An 18,791-nucleotide genomic window follows, 5' to 3' on the forward strand; every position below is an offset into this window, starting at 1 on the left:
CCCACCTCCTCCATGCAGACCTCCCTGGCCAGGCCAGGGTGGCTGTTGGTTGCCCTTTGAGTATGCATCCTGTGTCCACAATGATGTGGGCCTCTGGCAGGCTGAAATGAGCCAGTGCATCTTCCCCATTCAGCTTTCATCCAATGTCCAACCCAATCAACGTGCATTAAACTCCTACTGCGGACCAGTCGTGGTGACAAGTGCCAGGTATGAAAAGATAAGGGAACCCCTGTTTTCAAAAACCGTACAATCCAAGGAGAAAGGCAGGCACATGAGCTGATACTGTAACACAATGGGGGTGAGAGGAGGGGCCCATGAGAGCAGAGAGGATGTTTGGGGACAGAGGTTACTACCAATAACTTGCAAGAATTGTCCAGATCCAAGTGCAGATGTTGAGAAATGCCACTGGCTCAGGGAGCTCCCCACCAGGACCAAAGTCGCATGGCCCCCTGCGAATATCACCCTGTTTTCTCTGTCCCTGGTTCCTCATGCTCTGTCTCCAGTTGTCCTCTCCCACGGGCTTCCCACTTCAGTCCATTCCCTGGCTTGTTCGTAAGAAAAGCTTTCGGTGAAATAAGAGAGCAGGTATGGGGCACTGTGTGCTCTGCTGAGGAGAGGCCCAGGACAAACCTAATACGTAAATCACCGGGATAAAGCTCAGAAACAAGCAGGAGGATTTAAGGAAATGAGGTACTTCAGTCATAAGGAAGTCACAATTGACAGAACAGACTGAAATCTCCTGGCCCAGATGGAATTTGAGCAATTGGAATTTATACTCACCTGGGCTCGGGAACTAACTTCCCTGCCAAGTGATATATCCCAAGGGGTCTTGCTGGAGTTGCTGGAGGCCCCTCTGCCACACTTGACTTGTTCATCCTCCAGGGCACAGATCTCTCAGGCACTGGTGAGCTCTGTTCCAAAGACCTTCCCTGGCTGCTGCTTCATGGAGGTGGCGTGTGAGGGGAACAAGGCTTGGGCTTTGGGTCTGAGACTGATCCAGTTCTACCCTCTCTGGCTGTTGTCATCACACTCCTTTGCTGATCCCCGGGTCTTCACAGATCAGATGCAGATTCCGTGTCCAGGTGCAGGGAGAGTAAAAGGAGAGCTGGCATGAAGAGCACCTCAGGGGGCAGAAGCTTGCTTAGGAAGTGGCTGTCCCCTTTCCTCCTCGGAGTGAGTAAGCCCAGACCTGTTGTGATAGGAGAGGCAGGCACTTGTATAATTCCAAGAACATAGGCAGGTCTTAGAGACAGAAGACGCAGCAATTGTGCTGAGGCCTTGGACATAGATGTTTGTCCCCACATTCAGGGGATCCTGAACTGGGGGAGGCAGGTCCTGAATCACATGAGCATCAGTACAGCCCCTCCCCAGGTTCATCCCAGGACAAGCAGCATTTCTCCATGCACACGTGCTCACACCCACGCCCCACACACTCCCACCTAAGCACGACGTTCCCAGCTCACTGCATGTACACCCACAGGGACACGTACATCCCATCTTCTCACCCCGTCCACACAGATGCACACACACACACAACCCACTCGCATTAGACACATCAGAGTCACACCTCTGTGCAAGTCCCCCGAAGACACAGATGACTGTCTTTTCCTTCCTGGACACGTGCAACAAGGATTTCTCCAGTGAATTCCCCTTACACCCTCCTCCTTCTTTGTGAGATGCTGAGGAGGTACCGGTACATGAAGACAAACCCTTAAAATGTGCTGAGAAGCCAGGGGGCATTTCCCGGGCTCCAAGTGTCCCAGGCCCTAAACTCCCAAGGCTTGTTTCTCTCAGAGAAGAGAAAACAGTCCGCTAAACTTTTGCGTAGTTGGACAAAAGGTTTGGTCTTGTTCTGTGTGGCCCCATGGGGCAGATTTAGAATCAAAGCTATAAGACAGAAAGGATATTTAAGCTCAGTGTAAAAGAACTTTTATAATTATTTTAGCTCTCCAAAAATGCAAAGCATGACCCTGCAAAGTAATGAGCTCCCTGTCCCTGGAAGGATCCAAGGGAAAAACCAAATGACTACTTGTCAAAGAAGCTGTAAAGGGGACCCTGCACCAGCTCTGAGTGTGGGACTGAGTGACCTCAAAGGCCTTGTCTATGTGAAGAATCTAGACCTGGAGTCACCTCTCACTTCTCCCCCAGGCAAGGATGAAGTCTAGGACACAGGGACAGCCAGTTCTAGGAGGCTGATCTCCAGGTAGATTAACCCAACCCCGGATTATTGGACCCCCACTAGTCCAACAGGTGCCCAGAACCTTCTCCTTCCCAGAGACTATGTCCCTGTTTCTGCCCCTCCCCTGCCATCAACCTGACTGAGTGCAAAAGTCCAGAGACTAAATTTGCTTCAGGTGACATTTTGATGAATTTAGACCCAAACTCACTCATCTTATTGATCCTAGAGAAAATGTTCATCCTTTAAAGACCACCCAACTGCATACTTAATCCACGTGCCGCACACCCGGTCAATACGGAACGCTGCCAAGACAAATGTGCCTCTGAGCTCTTTATTGAAAGAGGGCCTTGTGACATTCTCGGTCTCCCTTCCTGACATGTAAGTGCCCCCCAGAGTCTGGGTGGCAATGGGCAGGAAAGGCATGGGTTCTTAGGCTGTTCCACTGCCGACTAGCAGTGGGACTATGAGCCAGCCTGGTAGCCTCTCTGAGCCTTAGTTTTCTCATTTGGGAAATAGGAGCGTAACAGCTCCCTCACGGGCTGCATGTGGAGTGAACGACATGTGTGACAGTGCCAAGCCCATGGGAGCAGCTTAGTAAATAGGACGTAATCTGTGGCTCAGGAGTCTCTTGCTCTGCAATTGATTTAAAAGAGCCCTCTCGATATACGTGCCTCCAGAAACAAAGCACTAGGGTAGAGAGGGAGCAAACGAACACCCACGTGCGTGTGCACCACATCAGGCAGGCCGGCAGCATCAGCCCTGGCCTCAGGCAGGGACAAGGCCTGGCACCTGACATGCTGCCAGGGCGAGGCAGGCTCTAGAGATGGCATTTTACAGACGGGGCTGCCGAGGCCCAGTGACTTGTCCAAGTGAGGTGGCACTTCCTACTGCCAGGTGATGTATAAGGGGAAGGGACTAAATAGATATTAACAGAGAAGCTCACAAGGCAAAAATTGTCTGTCTTATTTGCCCAATATCCACAGCAATCAGAGCCAACCACAGTGAGCTCTCACCAAATATGGCATGAATGAATGAGTAAATGAATGACAAATAGAAAAACAATCAAAGATGCCAACCTGAATGACTTGCACCTTACCCACAGGAGGCTGACCAGCACCTGAGGCTGAGAGCACCTCAGGACACGTTTCTGAGAAAGGAAGGCCAGTGAGATCAGAAGCTGCTCAGAGTCCTCTTCTCAACCCACCAGATGACCTCTCAGACCTGAGCCCTCACCTTGACCCCTTAGGAAGGGACCTAAGGTGTAAAAGCCATTGGCAACCTGTCTGACATAAGACATATTGTCCCAGTGTAAACCGCTCATCACACATAAGTATTTATTGAGTGCCTGCTGTGTGCCAAGCTCTGCAAGGATGAATAAAGATGGTCCCACCTCACAGTTCACAAGGGTGGCTCAAAAGATAATAACCCAGCATCCCACCCATAGGAAATCTCATAGCAAAGGCATGTGGGGTATAGCGGTGTCCGGAGGAGGGTGCCCAACTGTGTAGATGGCTACAAGGCCACGCAGGAGGGGTCTTTTTGAGGGGGTCTTGACCTATAAGTGGGACAAGATGTTTGAGGGGAGTGCAAGGACCCCCAGCAGGAGGAATAAGGTCCAAGGCACAGAACTGGAATCAGCGGGGCACATTCCCTGAACTCGGCCTGTGGTGGGGCAGAGGACAAGAGTGGGCGGGAGGCGGGGAGCTCACCCCTGCCATCAGGGTACTCCCAGGATGGAAAGACAGAAAGGCGGCAAGACGCAGCTCTGCCCCTGGGGGCTCTGGGCGGGTCACGTCCCTCTGAGCTCTAGTTGCCTTGTCTGTACATGTAAGGTTGAATGGGGTGATTGCTGAGTTCCCTTCCGGTTCTAACATTTTATGACATGTCTGACTAATGCCCAAGATCAAATATGTACACAAGACCAAGGCATAAGAAAATACACAAAGAAATGTGGGTTAATCTAGTGCAAACAGTGGAAGAATGAATAGGATGGCTTCACTGGCAACTCCTGAAATACCTGTGGAGTCATCCCCCACCCTGGGCTTCCAGAGCCACGTGGTTCCTCCCAGCCCTCGAGGAAGGAGGACATTCCCTGCTGTCCCCTTGCCCCCAACTGATGTTACAGAAAGAAGCGAGCAGACAGGAGGCCCTCCCTGCTTCTGTGTGGTGCAGGGGCTGAAGCTGAACTTGCACCTCACAGCACAGAGCCCCAAACATGGGGAAACAAATGCTTTGAAAGCATAAGTATAGGAATCCTTCCACAGCCCGACACTGCGTGGAAGCAGAGGGCCTCAGGCCAACAAATCCCAAAGCTAGCTGGATCTCAGTGGTCCTTTTGGTGGGAGGTTATTCATTTGGGGTGAGGGGAAGCATCAGCCCATCCCCAGAGCTTCCAGCTTCTGCCGCCTCTGTGCATGGCAGCCAGCCTTCCCTGGGGAAGGCACTTGGGGGATGGCTTCCTAACTTAGCACCCCTGAGTGGCCAGCAGATTCCATTCCACTCACCACACAGAAAGCTCTTCAGGGAAAATTGGGGGAACTGTCTTTCCTCCCTGAACTCTTAGAGCGGCGCACAGCACACAGACACACACACCCTGCACCCCATAATGTGAGCAGAAGATTTGGATTTGTAAGTGGTGAAAATCTACACGTGGGGGATCAGGGCAAGGCCAGGATTTAACAGAACTCAGGCTGCGAAGTCAGACAGTCCTAGATTCAGATCTTGGCTCAGCCGCTTTATAGCTGAACTGACAGTCAGCACTGTCTTTAGTTATCCAAGCATCCGTTTCCTCCTCTGCACCGCCAGGCTCATCGTGAGACCTCTTCATAGGATTGGTGTAAGAATTAAGTGAGATTAATTTATATGAAGTGCCCAATACCATGCCTGGCAATACAGATTAGCTGTTCGTGTTACACTGATTGGGGCCCTCCAGTAATAAATCCTCCCCTTTAGGATCTCACACCCAGCTACTTACAGACACCTGGGAAAAGCAGAGGGGAAATAATCCCCCACCCCCCTCTCCAAGTATTTGCAAAGAGCTCGGCAGGAGGCCTCCATAGAAGCACCAGGAAGAACTTGCTCCCCTTAGCAGATGCTGCCCATGGAGGGGTTATGAGTTTGCCCAGTTCCTCACCTGTGCCCCTTGCTGGCCTGGCACTCCCCTGTGGGTGCTCCCAGCTTTGTCCACATGCCTCCTAAAGCACGGCTTACAGCGCTGGGCACCACCCTCCAGGTGCTCCAGCAGTGCCAGGTAGAACCTTGCACCACCTGCTTAAACTGGACATGTCATAAGAGGATCTTTACTTGGGTCTTTCTGCTCCTTGTCTTGTTTATAAGACCCCAAGAGCGCACCTTAACCTTCTTTCTACCTCCAATGCCCAGTATGTGCCCTGGGCCCACTCTGCAGCTACTCAATAGCTGCTAAAGAGGTTGGCAATGACCATTTTTACGCACCTTTGCTCCCCTGATTCTACATAACACCAGCCTTTGACTTACCCTATCATGCAAGTGGTAGGTGGTAGGCCCTATTAGGACCATGAGCCAGCCTCTTTCCCCAACAGCTGGGCACAGCTGTCCCCTGAGCTGCTATGGGCACTTTCTTTACATTTTATTACAGAATAGGAGCCTCTGTTCAAACTACAGAAGCAGAACCTTCAGGCTAAACTGCATGCGTAGCGTGTTTCCTTCTGACTTTCAGCACTGCTGCTCTGTGTGCTGTTATTTTGCTAACTCCCATTTTTGGGGCACCTACAATGTGTGCAGCCTTGGTCCTATATGTTCAGACAGGCTTTAGGAACACACCCCTGCTCACCTCCACTTCCCAGCTTTTTACATAAATTACCTTCAATCCTCACCACAGCCAGGAAGTCTTCAATTTATAGACAGGAAATGAAGGTCTACACCTCAGATCAAGTGTCAAAAGACACCACCCTACTGTGTGACAAGTCCCAAGGGCTGTGGGGCCTGTGGTCCAAGCTTTCTGGCTGGCTTCTTTCAGTTCCAGGAGCCAGGGGAGGACCTGGCTGCCCCTTCCAAGGCCTGTAAGCTGGGACAGCTCAGGACCTCTGCTCCCCAAACCCCCCGGTTTAAAAGACCCTTGTTGAATGTAAATTGGTGCAGCCTCGATGGAAATCAATATGGAGGTTTCTCAAAAAATTAAAAGTAGAAATAACATACAACCCAGTAATTCCACTTTTGGCAATTGCTCAAAGAAAACAAAACCACTAATTTGAAAAGATATATGCACCCCTATGTTTATCACAGCATTATTTACAATAGCCAAGATATGGAAGCAACCTAAAGTAGATGGGGAACATAAACACAATAGAATATTACTCATCCATAAAAAATGAAATACTTCTTTTTGTGGCAGCATGGATGGACCTAGAGGTATTAGCTAAGTGAAGCAACTCAGACAGAGAAAGACAAATACCATATGATTTCACTTACATGTGGAATCTAAAAAACAAATGAGCAAACAAAAAAAAAAACAAATAGACTCATAAACAGAGAAAACAGACTGGTGGTTGCCATAGGGGGGGGAGTGGGGGGATGGGAGAGAGAGGTGAAGGGGAAAAAATTTAGTGAGAATGTTTAACAGTTGGATCTGACTGATAGTTATATGAGCATATGTACACGTCAAAATTCATTGAGCTGTACACTAAGATTTGTGCATATTATTGTATGTACCTCAATTAAATAACCAATAAACACAAAGAATATAGCATCCTCCTTGCCTTAGACCAGGCTACTTCACTGTGTCCTCCAACCATCCGACAGAGAACCTTGTCCAGATTCACAGGAGATAATGTGAATCTGCAGTTCAGGACAGTTCCCTCCTCACAGCTGTGACATCATCTGCAGACAGGCCAGAGCCTGGGTTAAGTTCCCTGATGGTTTCTTAGGGGCAAACAGGTTACAGACACACAGGAAGCCCTGCTGCCCACATGCACTGAACCCCGTGAGCTCCGTGGCTCCGGAACAGACCAGCTGGTCAGCATGGGTGCATGCCTTCTGTGGCACCATCCATCCCTACTCCAAGTATTAAGCAGCCCACAAATGACCCAGCCAGCAGGTTTGTGGGGACAGGTAAGCAAGGAGGAAGTAGTGAATGGTGGCAAATAAAAACCATTTTGTCCAGAGATTTGCCTAAGGCGTCATCTGCAGGCTGGAATTCCTTCCCATTCTCCCACCGTGATCTGTGAGCACGTGCATTCTCCCTGACCTCTCTCGTACCATCCCAGCCACCCTCATCCCCTGCTCTGGTGGGCTGCCAGGTTGGATGGCCCCAAATGGGGTCACCTTCCAGGGCTCAGCTATTGATGTTCAGAGTTCATGCAGTCCCTGGTATGCCTATTAGCAATCAGCCTCCCACTGGGATGGACTCGTAAATAAACTTCCATGTTCTTATTAAGTGATGGCTGGTGGTTCAGAATCACTCTCCCGGATCTGTTTGAGTTTGATTCCTTAATCAAAGCTCTCAGGGTCTCCTTGGCCTACACACCGCTGAAAGGTTATCATTAAAGAGAAGAAAGGCAATTTGATTTCTGTTGCCCAGCTGCCAGCTTAGATCTGGGGTTCTCGGGGGGAGGTGGGGGACTTGGTTTTACCCCAAGCCATGTGTTCAAATCCCAGCTCTGCCATTAGTCACTGGATGACTCTGGGCAAGTGCTGGAACATCTCTGATCCCCAGTGCCCCCTAGGAATGTCGCCGGCGTTGTGAGCGTTCGAGGTGAACTTCTATAGTTGGCTGCAAAGCCTCGGTGGTATGTCAGCTCCTGATCCCCAGTCATAGCTACATTCTCCAGCCCAAGCTTCAGCTGCCCAGCAGCAAGGGGCTCCGTGGGAATCAGTGGACTTCCTCTAAGGCAACTTGGAGAAGAATAGGGAGTTAGAAACAGCCTGTGCCATTCACCCTAACCCTCTTGCAGAGGTATCCCCCAGCGAGCTCACCCCAAAGACCTGCCTCACCCTGCCGTCCTCTCCTGTCCCTTCACACCAGGTGGGAAAGTGTTTGTGCTTTCCTGTTTTGGGAGGCTAAAGAAACTTTAGAAGGGCCTCCATGTAACTACATGGATAGCTAGATAAATAATTACTAAATAAATAAATAAATAAAAATAAACAAAGAAAGCCTCCAATGAGCTTGAACTGCTGCCATGCTGAGAGGTAACTGGCAGATTCAATTTAATTATAAGATCCGGAGTTGTAATGGGGTTCGTGAGGCTCAAGGAGGATTTCAGTAATGGGAGGACAGCAGGGTTCCCCTGCCTTCTCCACTGGCTCCTCTTCTAACCTCACCACCACCTCTCCTTCCTTGCCGTGCCAGCTGGGGCGAGAGAGGGAAGCTCTGCCCGGAGGATGAGGTCCGGCCAACCCCTGGGCCTCTGTTCCCAGGTCTGCCCCAGGACGATGCCCACCCGGGGGACAGTCCTAGCTCGGGAAGCGTGGGAGGATGGGTCCCTCCTTCTGCCACAGGGAAGGTGTGCAGCTTCCAGATGCATGCCACCCTCGCCACTAGGCAGGGCATGGTTACCAGACGGAAGGCAGCCATGACTGCCTTAGGCTGGGTGCAACAACATGGCCTCCCTCCTGCCCTGCTTTTCTACCCAGAAAGCAAAGGGGGCAGCCCACTGAGGCTTAGCTGACCCCCTTCCGCCCCCAGAGCCCTAAAAGACCCCATTTTCCACCCCACCTCTGACTCCTAGGCCTTTTTCTTCTTTTGCCCTCTTCCCATGTGTCAGGTGAGAGTAGATGCCTCCCTCCGCCCCCACCCGGTTCAGTCAGATGCAGTGGAGGGCAAAGGCTGGTGGCATTCCTGCCTGACTCCAGGAATGAATTCTTTAAAGTCAGCTGTGGCCCTGAGGGAACCCTCTTGGTGAATCTTCAGCTTTTATGATTTTATTTGGGCCATAAATGGGTGACAGAGTGGTTTGCAAGCACATAACAACAGCAGCAGTGTTCTGCGCCCCTCCCTCCCTGGCTGAGAGCCATGCTCTCCCACCTCCCTGCCTCCCCAGGAGATAACCCCCCCTTCAGCCAGGACTCCGCAGGGTCCTGGGGCCCCCCCAGGGCTTCTCAGCACCCCTGCACACCTGGCCGCAGCGCCCATGGCTCCACTGGCCAGAGCACCCTCTGAATGCATGTGGTCCCCTCCTTCCCCTGGGGGCTCTGCTGGTCCCCTGGACTGTGTGTTCAGCATCCAAACTGAGAAGAAGGGCCTGGCAGAAATGCCAGCGTGGCTCTGGGTTTTAATACTGGTTCTGGGTTTTAATCCTGGTTTTCTCTCCTCCCAGTCCGTGACTTCAGAAAAATTACCCAACTTTCATGAGCCTCACCTGTGCAATGGGGCTAATAACCCCCATCTTCACAAATCTGTGAAGATAAAATCCACTAATTAATCTTATATCCATAGTCTGTTATTGGGCTTCTGCCTTCCCAAAGATCCAGGCTTCAAGAAGTGCAGGAATGGGGTGGAGGTGAGCAGAGGTCGGGGGAGTTTTGCCCTCAGTCTTAGTCCTTTGGGGACTCTATTGGCCCTATAGAAAAAAGAAAAAATAGATGCCCGCTTTCTGCCTGGCCTCCTGGCTGTGACTGACTGGCTATACCAGGCTGAGCCTCTCCAGGGGCAGGGCACATAGCTGTTGAGCATCTGGCCCCATTCAAACAGCCACCAACTTTCAACTTTCTCCAAAGTCCAAAAGCCTTCCAGTCATATGGCCTTCGGCAGGCGCTGTTCATAAGATAAATAGACTGATGGCAGGCCAGGGGAGCAGGTATGGCCTTCAGGACCCTGTTTCTCTGTCATGATTCTCCACAGAGCAATTAACACACTGGGACTAGACATCTTAAATCAGAGATGGCTGAGATAACCTTGTACATGTGATAAAACTACTTCCTATAAAATTCTCCAGCCAACATTATCGAACTCCACCTGACACCCTGCCCCTCTCACAAAGATGCTGTAGTCCAAAGAACCTTGTTCATAACCAGGTTTATTGGCCTCAACACTTACTAAGTTTTTAGTTTTGGGGATTTTCAGTTTCCTCTTCTATCAGATAGGAAGAATAGTTGTACTTACCTTATAGAATTGTTTTGATTGAAGAAGATCATGGGCACAAAGTACTTAGCCCAGAAATGAATAAGCCATAAGCAATCAGCAAATGGCAACTCTGATGGCGATGGTGAATTAAGTGAGCCTGGCCCCAAATGGGTAAGCCCTTGGTTATGCCAGCCAGTGGGGAGGGGTAAACAAGGCTGCAGCCAGCCCCCAGCGGATGGGGTGGCCAGTGTCCCAGTTCCAGTGTACAGAAGGGTAAGGGGGATTCTGCCAAGCCAAGGGCCTGCATCGATGCCCAGGGGGCCCAGGGGAAGAGCACACTGTGCGTCAGCTGGTGGCCGTGCTGGAATTCCAAACAATCCGTGGGAAGGGAGACTCCAGGTGATGTCTGAGGCTAGGGGATGAGCTCAGCCCTCCATGGGGAGAAAGATGATAAGAGCCAGGCAAGGTCTCAGAGAGCCAGCTCAGTGGGCTGAGACTCAGAAGTGGCCAGGAGTTACCTCTCCCGGAGAACAGAGACCCAGAGCATGGCCAGGTGTGCCAGGCGTGGAGTCCGGCGCAGAGATGTGAACAAGCTCCACCTCTCACAGCTGGGGAACTCTGGGCAACTCTGCCCCTCCAGAATGTCCATTTCTTTATAAAAAAGACAAGAATGAGAATGCCTAGCTTTATAAGGTCAGGGTGAAGATGGAACAAGACCAGGAAAGCACAATGCACAGTGTGCTCAGTGTATGTCTGATTTTCCCTGCCCACGATGTACAGACTTGTGGGGCTGCAAGGTGGGGATCTGGAGGAGCCAGAGGATGGATGACCACATGCACATCAGATTTCCTGCAGCCACATGGGATCTGGAGCCAGTAGCAACACCAACAGTCATGGCCCCCACGGCTGGTGGCAAGGAGTTGCTAATACACCAGCTGCCTTGGCCACACTGTGGGTAGGGCTGTGCCAGCCAGTAAATGGCAGGCTGAGGCAGCTGAGGGAGGGAGGCAGGAGCTGGCAAAGAGCTATCCCATGTTAGTTCTTCCATTGCTGCAGGAAGCAGCAAGCTATTTATCGTCAGCTATCTGAGGGAACCTTGCTCCCTGCCAGAGTGAGTACGCACGGGCTGGTGGTCACAGAGACTTTCTGGAATGGTCTCAATGATTGTTAACTCTTCCTAAAAGAAGATAACTCATCATAAGCTATTTATGTTATTTGTTATTTTAAAAACATAAGATCACAGCTGTTTCAGGTTTCTCTTATAAGATTTTAATTGGTATGTAATAGCATAGTTAATTAAGTACAAATCAATAGTTCAAAATAACTAATTGATACTTAAAATGAATGGGAGAAAACTTAGTTCTAATATAATTAACTCATATTAAATAAGCAATGAAATAGCAATTATGTCTTTACAACATGTAAAGTTTATAGTTCTTTAATAAACTTAGAATTAGCAAGCAATGAGATTCAGAAATTATGAAACAGGTATTATTGGGCTATTAAACATTCATTACTTGTCCTAGAGGGCCAGAATATTTGGTCAGGATTAATAAACCTTTACTACACCTCTCTTCAAGTCTCTTTACTATAGAGGTTGACCAGAAGCTATGATCCCTGCATGATTTATGGGCATGATTTTGCCTGGAATGTGAGTAATACTGCTGAAAACAGAACTAGGCATAACCAGTACAGAAGGCCGGGACTTAGCAGAAACAAGGCGAAAACTTTCCGAGCATGAGATGCCAGCATCTTTCAATCAGCAAAGCATCTCTGGGCAGAATGGCATTTGATGGACAGTCGGTCCCCTATGAGAGAGGCCAACAAAGGCAAAACCCCAGACACCTCTCCAGCCTTCAAGGTCATGTGAGAGGGCCACCCTGCCACCTACAGCTCCTTGTCCCTCCTCTGGGTTTCTGCAGCAATGACTGACATCCAGGTGGCAATAACTCTCGCGTGCTGCCTCATGACTGAACTGTTTGAACCGTTATTTGTCTTTGAGTTTTATTCACCTTTTTACAAGTCTATGCCTTGCATAAACAACTGAATTACACTCTCATTGGGAAAGGAAGCTTGCCTGACATGTTTTTGTCTTGCGCATAGTGCCCAGGAGTGCTTGTCAATTGCATTTTATACCTGTTACATTTTATTAATCCATGCTGGGTGTGGAGGAGTGGTACTAACACTGTAGCAGTAGCAGTCTATCCATAACATCCCACCGCTTTTTATGTAATTCACTACAGAAGAATTGGTCTACAGACCAAGACAGTCCCTCTCCAAGGTCAATAAAGCTAGTTAAAAATGTCTTTCTTCAGCTCTAAACTCCTGCTCATGTAATCAACCAGGACCCCTTCACCTGGGAATCCCAGAACCTCAAACACAAGAAATCCAAACATGCACCATTATCAGCCCACGGCTTGATCAGCTTCCTCCACCATCCCTTCCGGCAGACACTACTCTTCCCAGCAAACAACACTGCTGTCACCATCGCCCTCTTGCTCTGCTTGAGCCACTCTGTCACTCAGCCCCTGGTCTCTTCCTAGAATGTCTCTTGGTTTCACCACTTTCTCTCCTTTCCCAACACCCCTGGGTGCTCAGCCTCACCTGCCACCCCCACCCAGCTGGTCTTCCTGGCTCACTTCATGTTTCCAGTCCATCTGATCTGTTGCTACTTGTTGCTGAAGACTAACCCTTTCCCCCTGAAGCTATTAGACTTGAGCACGTCCCCCGAAGCCTATCAACCGAGAAACAAGAGTGTCACTGGCAGGCAGTTTGCTGCGGCCGTAGCAAAGATTTCAGGGGCAGAGGAAATAATGAGGCAGGAGATGGAGCCGGGGACCAGATCCCGGGGCACGTGATGAGCCTTGTCCGGGAATCTGGACTTCCTCCTCCAGGTGGTGGGGATCCCTGAAGGGTGCTAAGCAGAAGAAAGACCGGCCAGACCTGAATCTTATGAAGCAGCACAGGGTGTGGATGATGGGGGAGGCAAGCCCAGACAAGGGGGAGCTGTGTGTGAACCGCTGAGAAGTCACTAGCCTCTGAAGCGTGCAGCTCAGTGGTTTATTACATCCCTTTGGATGGCTCATCTCACCTTTCTGAGTCTCCCCTTTCCTTCCAGAACAAAGGGGGAAGGGGAACTGGAGGATGTCTAAACCCCAATCTGATATATTTTTTCTGTTGGTTGAACTCACCCTGATCAAGTGCTTCATTCTAGGCACCTTCGGTGAAGTGCTGACTCACTGGAGTTTCAGAGTAACCATGAGAGGAGGGTCTTACTATTAGTATCCACATTTTATAGATGAGAAAAGTAAAGCTCAGAGAAGCCCTGAGGACTGCTCACTGTGAAGTGCTGGGGGAAGGCTCCAGCCAGCTCTCATAGCGTTGAAGCACGCACGGCCTCCCCGTGACCCCAGCCAGGTCCCGCTGACATGTCTCCATGTGATCTCAGGGACCATCTGGTGAGCTATGGGCAGCCCCAGCCCTGCTCTCCTGTGCCAAAGTGGCAGGTATGTAGAGGCTCCGAATGTCCCCCCAGAAAGCTCGGGGTCCCTGCTCCTGCTTTCTGACCTCAGGCTGTCTCCAGAAAGCAGGAAGAGAGCAGATGTCAGCCCATCATCTCTCACCAGGAGGATCACCACCATCTTTCAGCTGCTCCCCCTTGTCTGGGCTTGCCTCCCCCATCATCCGCACCCTGTGCTGCTTCGTAAGATTCAGGTCTGGCCGGTCTTTCTTCTGCTTAGCACTCTTCAGGGATCCCCACCACCTGCACGAGAAAGTCCAGATTCCGGGACAAGGCTCATCACGTGCCCCGGGATCTGGTCCCCGGCTCCATCTCCTGCCTCATTATTTCCTCTGCCCCTGAAATCTTTGCCACAGCCACAGCAAACTGCCTGCCAGTGACACTCTGTTTCTTGGTCGACAGGCTTCGGGGGACAAGCTCAAGTCTAATAGCTTCAGGGGGAGAGGGTTAATCTTCACAAGCATCCCTGAACTACTGTGACTGGGCAAGTTGGGCTCAGGAAGGCTCCCGGTGCACCGAACAGGCTCAGAAAGGGCAAAGCAGTAGGAGCTGGTCCCTGTCCGTGGTCACCAGCTCTATCTGCAGCGACTGCAGAGCTCATTCGTGTCTGGCTAGGGTACTGAGCAAACACTACCCCCACTATTCCTCCTCACACACTGGAGACAGCAATGCTAGAGTCACCATGGGTTGCCATCAAGGGCTCCTGGGCACACAGACCCGCAGCCAGCCCTCCTTCCCCACCCGCCCTCTTTCCCATCTCTCTGTGCCACCAGCCCTACTGGCTGCCCTGCAGTCAGCCGGCACCCCCTGTCGAGCCTTCAAGCAGCCAAGATGCTGCTCCGTGTGGGAGCTCTGAGACCGAAGCATTGGTTTCAAGGAATCTTGGCCAATGGAAATAGCTAGACCCTGTGAGATCTCCTTCTCCTCCTCCCTGCCTGTAGGAGTTAGTTTGCTAGGGCTGCTGGGACCTAGGACCACAAACTGGGCTGCTTAAACTGAAGAGCATTCTCTCACGGTTCTGGAGGTTAGAAGTCCAAAGTCAAAGTGCTGGCGGGGCTGGTTCCTTCTGAGGTTTGTGAGGAAAGGATCGGCTCCAGGTCTCTTTCCTTGGTGTGTTAGATGCTGTCTGCCTTCTTATTCATATTATGTTCTCTATGTATGTATGTTTGTCTCCAAATTTTTGGGGGGGCACCAGTCATATAGGATTAGGGACCCTTGTGTGACCATGTTAATGTAATGACCTCTGTCAGGTCCCCATTTCCAAATAAAGTCATGTCCTTGTGCACTGGCTTCCATATATGGATTTGAGGGGAGACACAGTTCCCCCCATGACACTGTCCCAGCGAGGACCACTCACCTCTGGTCTCTAGTCTCTGGTCTGTCCGGATTCATAGCATCAGCAGCCCTGGGATCCCAGACCTTACCCTAGACTGAGCTGGAAATCACACCTGCATTCTAGCCTGAGCTTGTTACCAATGAGTGCTTCGGCCTTGGACTGTCATTTTACTTCTCTGAGCCTCGGTTTCTGAAACCAAAAGGGAGGAAATAATTTCTGCCTTGCCTCACAGAGCTCCCGGGAGCACCTAATAAGACAGCGAATACGACAGTATCATGAAAAAATAAGTACCCCACAAATGTGAAGGACTAGCACTATATCATTATCATCACGGGTAAGAATAAAGGGATCCTATGGCTGGAGAAAGTTCCATCCTCACCCTGCGGAGCTGAAGGAAAACCATTCCATTTATAGAGCCATCTCTTTGCATCCCCTCCCAAGAGGAAATCTCCCATTTCCTAGATGCCCATTCTGAAGAATTACAGCTTTCATTCACTCCACAACCGTCTTCCCCTAACCTAATCCACTGGGCTACATGTAAGCCCACCTGATTTTTATTCTGACCGGGTAGGGCAGAACTGATCACTACCCAATATTTTTTATTCGACCCTTTCATTAAATTACCAGACTTTTCCTGAGCACTTGGCATTTGCAGGGCATTGTGCTTGGGACTACGGGCTCAGAGCTGGAAAAGGCACAATTCTGACCCTTCTGTTGTTCACAGTCTAGAGGCCAGGAGTTCGAGGGGGTGCAGTCTGCCCTCTCCCTAAGAAACATGCCTTTCCCCATAAATGTCTCCTTGTGCAGACTGTATTTCCTGAACCTTTGTTCTCCTCAAAATGTGCCCTCCACACCCCCATCTGCAGGTGACCCTGGACTTTTTTTGCTATGCACTTTCCCTTTTAAGCCAAGATGACTGAATTCACGTCAGTCACTTTCCATGGACACCCTCGGTGCATGTGGTGGTTCTGCTGCATATAAGGGCTCTCAGCCACAGGCTGCAGCCCCAGACTCTGTGAAGAAGACCCGTCATCTTGCAATTCTAAAACAGGCATCTGTGATCTGATTTCACCATCGGTCCCACTGCCACGTGACAAGTAAAGTGGCAGTCTGGTGGCTGGTCTAGCAAGTGAAAGATTCTTGTCCTTTCTGTAACATTCTATCATCTCTCCCCTAAGAGCCAGTCAGTCTGTCTTGGATGAGTTTCCCCAAGCCAAAGCAGTTAGTTCCTGCTTCCCCCTGGTTCTCTCTCTGACCAGTATCTTTGATAACAGCCACCTCCCCACCTGTGTTTCCAGACTCTCCTCCACTCCCCCACTTCAGGCCCCCTGGGAGGCTTCCTCAGGTAGAGGAATGACCTCTAATTTAGCTCTGCAAATCTCTCCAAAGAACATCCCAAATTTTTGCATATGGATAGCTAGCTAATTTTCACTTCACTAATCCTCCAGCCTGCTCTTTCTTGCAAAGGTCCCAGTGGCTTCTCCCCACTTCTCTGTAAGAACTCAGCCAGAGAGCCCTCTCACGTAATAAATTTCTGCAGTGTGCTTATTAGCGCCTTACAATGTAGCTGCCTAAATAATTAAGACTAACCCACACGTGTCAAAGTAAATGAGCCAAATACATTGAGAAATTGCCTCGTCCTCCAGTTCTTTAATTAATCAGATTTTTTCTTAGACTTCATTTCCTGCTCATTTGCAAAAAATCAAACGTGGTCAATGAAGTTCTTACTTATCATATATGTACATGCAGCCTCTTTCTTTAGGACATCACTCCGGGGGTCAACCTATTATGTGACGTGGGATGGGTTGAGTTGGGGTGGCAGAGAGAGCCAACATAAATAATCCAGATTCAACAGGTTGTCCACACTCTCTAAATCTTTAGGAGAAGTATGCCCCCTCCATTTCCCTAAGAGTTTAGGAAGCTGTCCAGGAGGACCAACAGGAACATAAGCCCAAATCCATCCAGCATCTTCAGTCCCCACTTCTCAGAGCTCCCCAGGGCTCGCTCCAGGAACCAAGCCCCTTCTCATTAGGCCACTGCTCAAGTGCTTTACTTTAGATGGGCGTAAGAAGTCAATGGAAAATATAATAAGACTCGTCAGCAATTGAATCATTCTGATGATGAACAATATGCATGTAGTTATAATGGGCTGGTTAACTCTGCCCCTCGTCAGCACGTTGAGGTTTCAATATAGTGTCAAGCAAGAGGCTATTGTTGGCTGGAGCTCAGCGCCTCCTCACAGCTTGTACTTCCTCTGGCCCCCTCCTGGCAGGCTGCATTCCTGCCTCTCCAAGGTGGTTGCTAGAAAGAATCCACAAATATAGTAAGTAAACATCAAAGGGGCTTTGATCCACACGGGGCCTCGACAGCGCAGGAGCCCTTGAAGAAAGGGCCAGGGCCTTGGATGGGGGAACTTAACATTGTCAATCTGGGCGCCTGAGATGTAAGGCTGTTTGAAGTGAGGGCGGTTTGGCCGTGCCTTCAGACGAGCGAGCAAGCGTGCAGGAAAGGAAGAGAAGTGAGTGCCTTTGGAAAAGGCACGCTCAGATCTGCTTCTCTGCTCTTTACTGATAGTTAATAAACCCCTTTAAAGAATCAGGGGATCAAAGCTAACATCCTCCCTGGGCCGTGGCATTCTGCCACTGCCCGCCATGCTTTGTTTTTCTCCAGGGCAAGAGCCCCTAAGCTTGACTTCTCCATCTCTCCTGAGCCCTTTCATCTTGCTACCCATGGAGGGTGGACCTGGGCAACAGGCAGTGGACAGGGAGGTAGGGAGAAGGAATGAGCCCATCCTGTCCAAGCCCATAGCAGCCTAGATGCTGACTGGCTGGAGCGCAGAGAAATACCCACTGTGGTGGGAGAAGTTGCTGTGACACACCACTCGGTGGAACCCTCCTCCAAACCTGGTAGAGAGAGCAGCTGAGTGCCCAGAAAGCCCGGCAAGGCCCGGGAGGAGGTGCAGCCTCATTCCATCGTCCAGAAATCCTACCCCTATCCCTTCACCAAGTGTATGGCAGCTGTCACATTTGTATGACTTCTGAGCAAAGAGGTTGGAGCAGGGATTCTAAAATAATCGTGGGAAGTCATTTAGCATCTCTGAACTTCAATTTCCTCATCTGCATAATATGAATAACAATGACCTAGCTGCCTACCTCACAGGGTTGTTGTGGGGGGTCAGAAGAGAAACAGTGTGGAATTGCTTCAGAACCCACAAAGTGCTAAAGACAGATCAGGATTAAAGAATAAACACCGGAGAGGAACACTCGCCTTCCTGTGAGGCAGGTGTACTCCAGTCCAACACTCATGCACAATGGGCGCTGATTTACAAAATGCTGAGAAAAAAAAAAAAGCCTCTTGCATTTGCTACCTAGAATTGTTGTTCTACCTTATTTTCCCAATTGGAGCAAAGTCTTGTGAGACCAGAATCTATGTTTTGTGTCTCTTAACCATCCCAACACCTGTGCTTCATGCTGAGTGTCCATCTCATAAATGCTTGGTGCTGGTGCAGAATTGTGCCTGAATATAAAAATGCACAGGAATCTCCTGCCCCAGAAATTCATTCTCTTCCAAAAGGTAGACTCCTTCTACCTACACATCTTCCCCCAAATTCACCCAACCACTTCTTCACCCTCTGAGTCACCCACTGTGTCTGGTTGCACTGCTCCATCCTAGATACCACTGGCTGGCAGTCCTGACCACAGTCCAGTGTGATCAGACA

The 18,791-nt window shown here is 50.1% G+C and overlaps 1 protein-coding gene across 6 annotated transcripts in view; it reads left to right on the forward strand.

The window, feature by feature from the left end:
* KIRREL3 (kirre like nephrin family adhesion molecule 3) overlaps positions 1 to 18,791 on the forward strand; it is a 518,771-nt gene that overhangs the window by 377,859 nt on the left and 122,121 nt on the right. The gene's annotated exons all lie outside the window — the stretch shown is intronic.

The sequence above is a fragment of the Manis javanica genome, chromosome 6 (assembly GCF_040802235.1).
Source record: "Manis javanica isolate MJ-LG chromosome 6, MJ_LKY, whole genome shotgun sequence".
Classification (NCBI taxonomy): domain Eukaryota; kingdom Metazoa; phylum Chordata; class Mammalia; order Pholidota; family Manidae; genus Manis; species Manis javanica.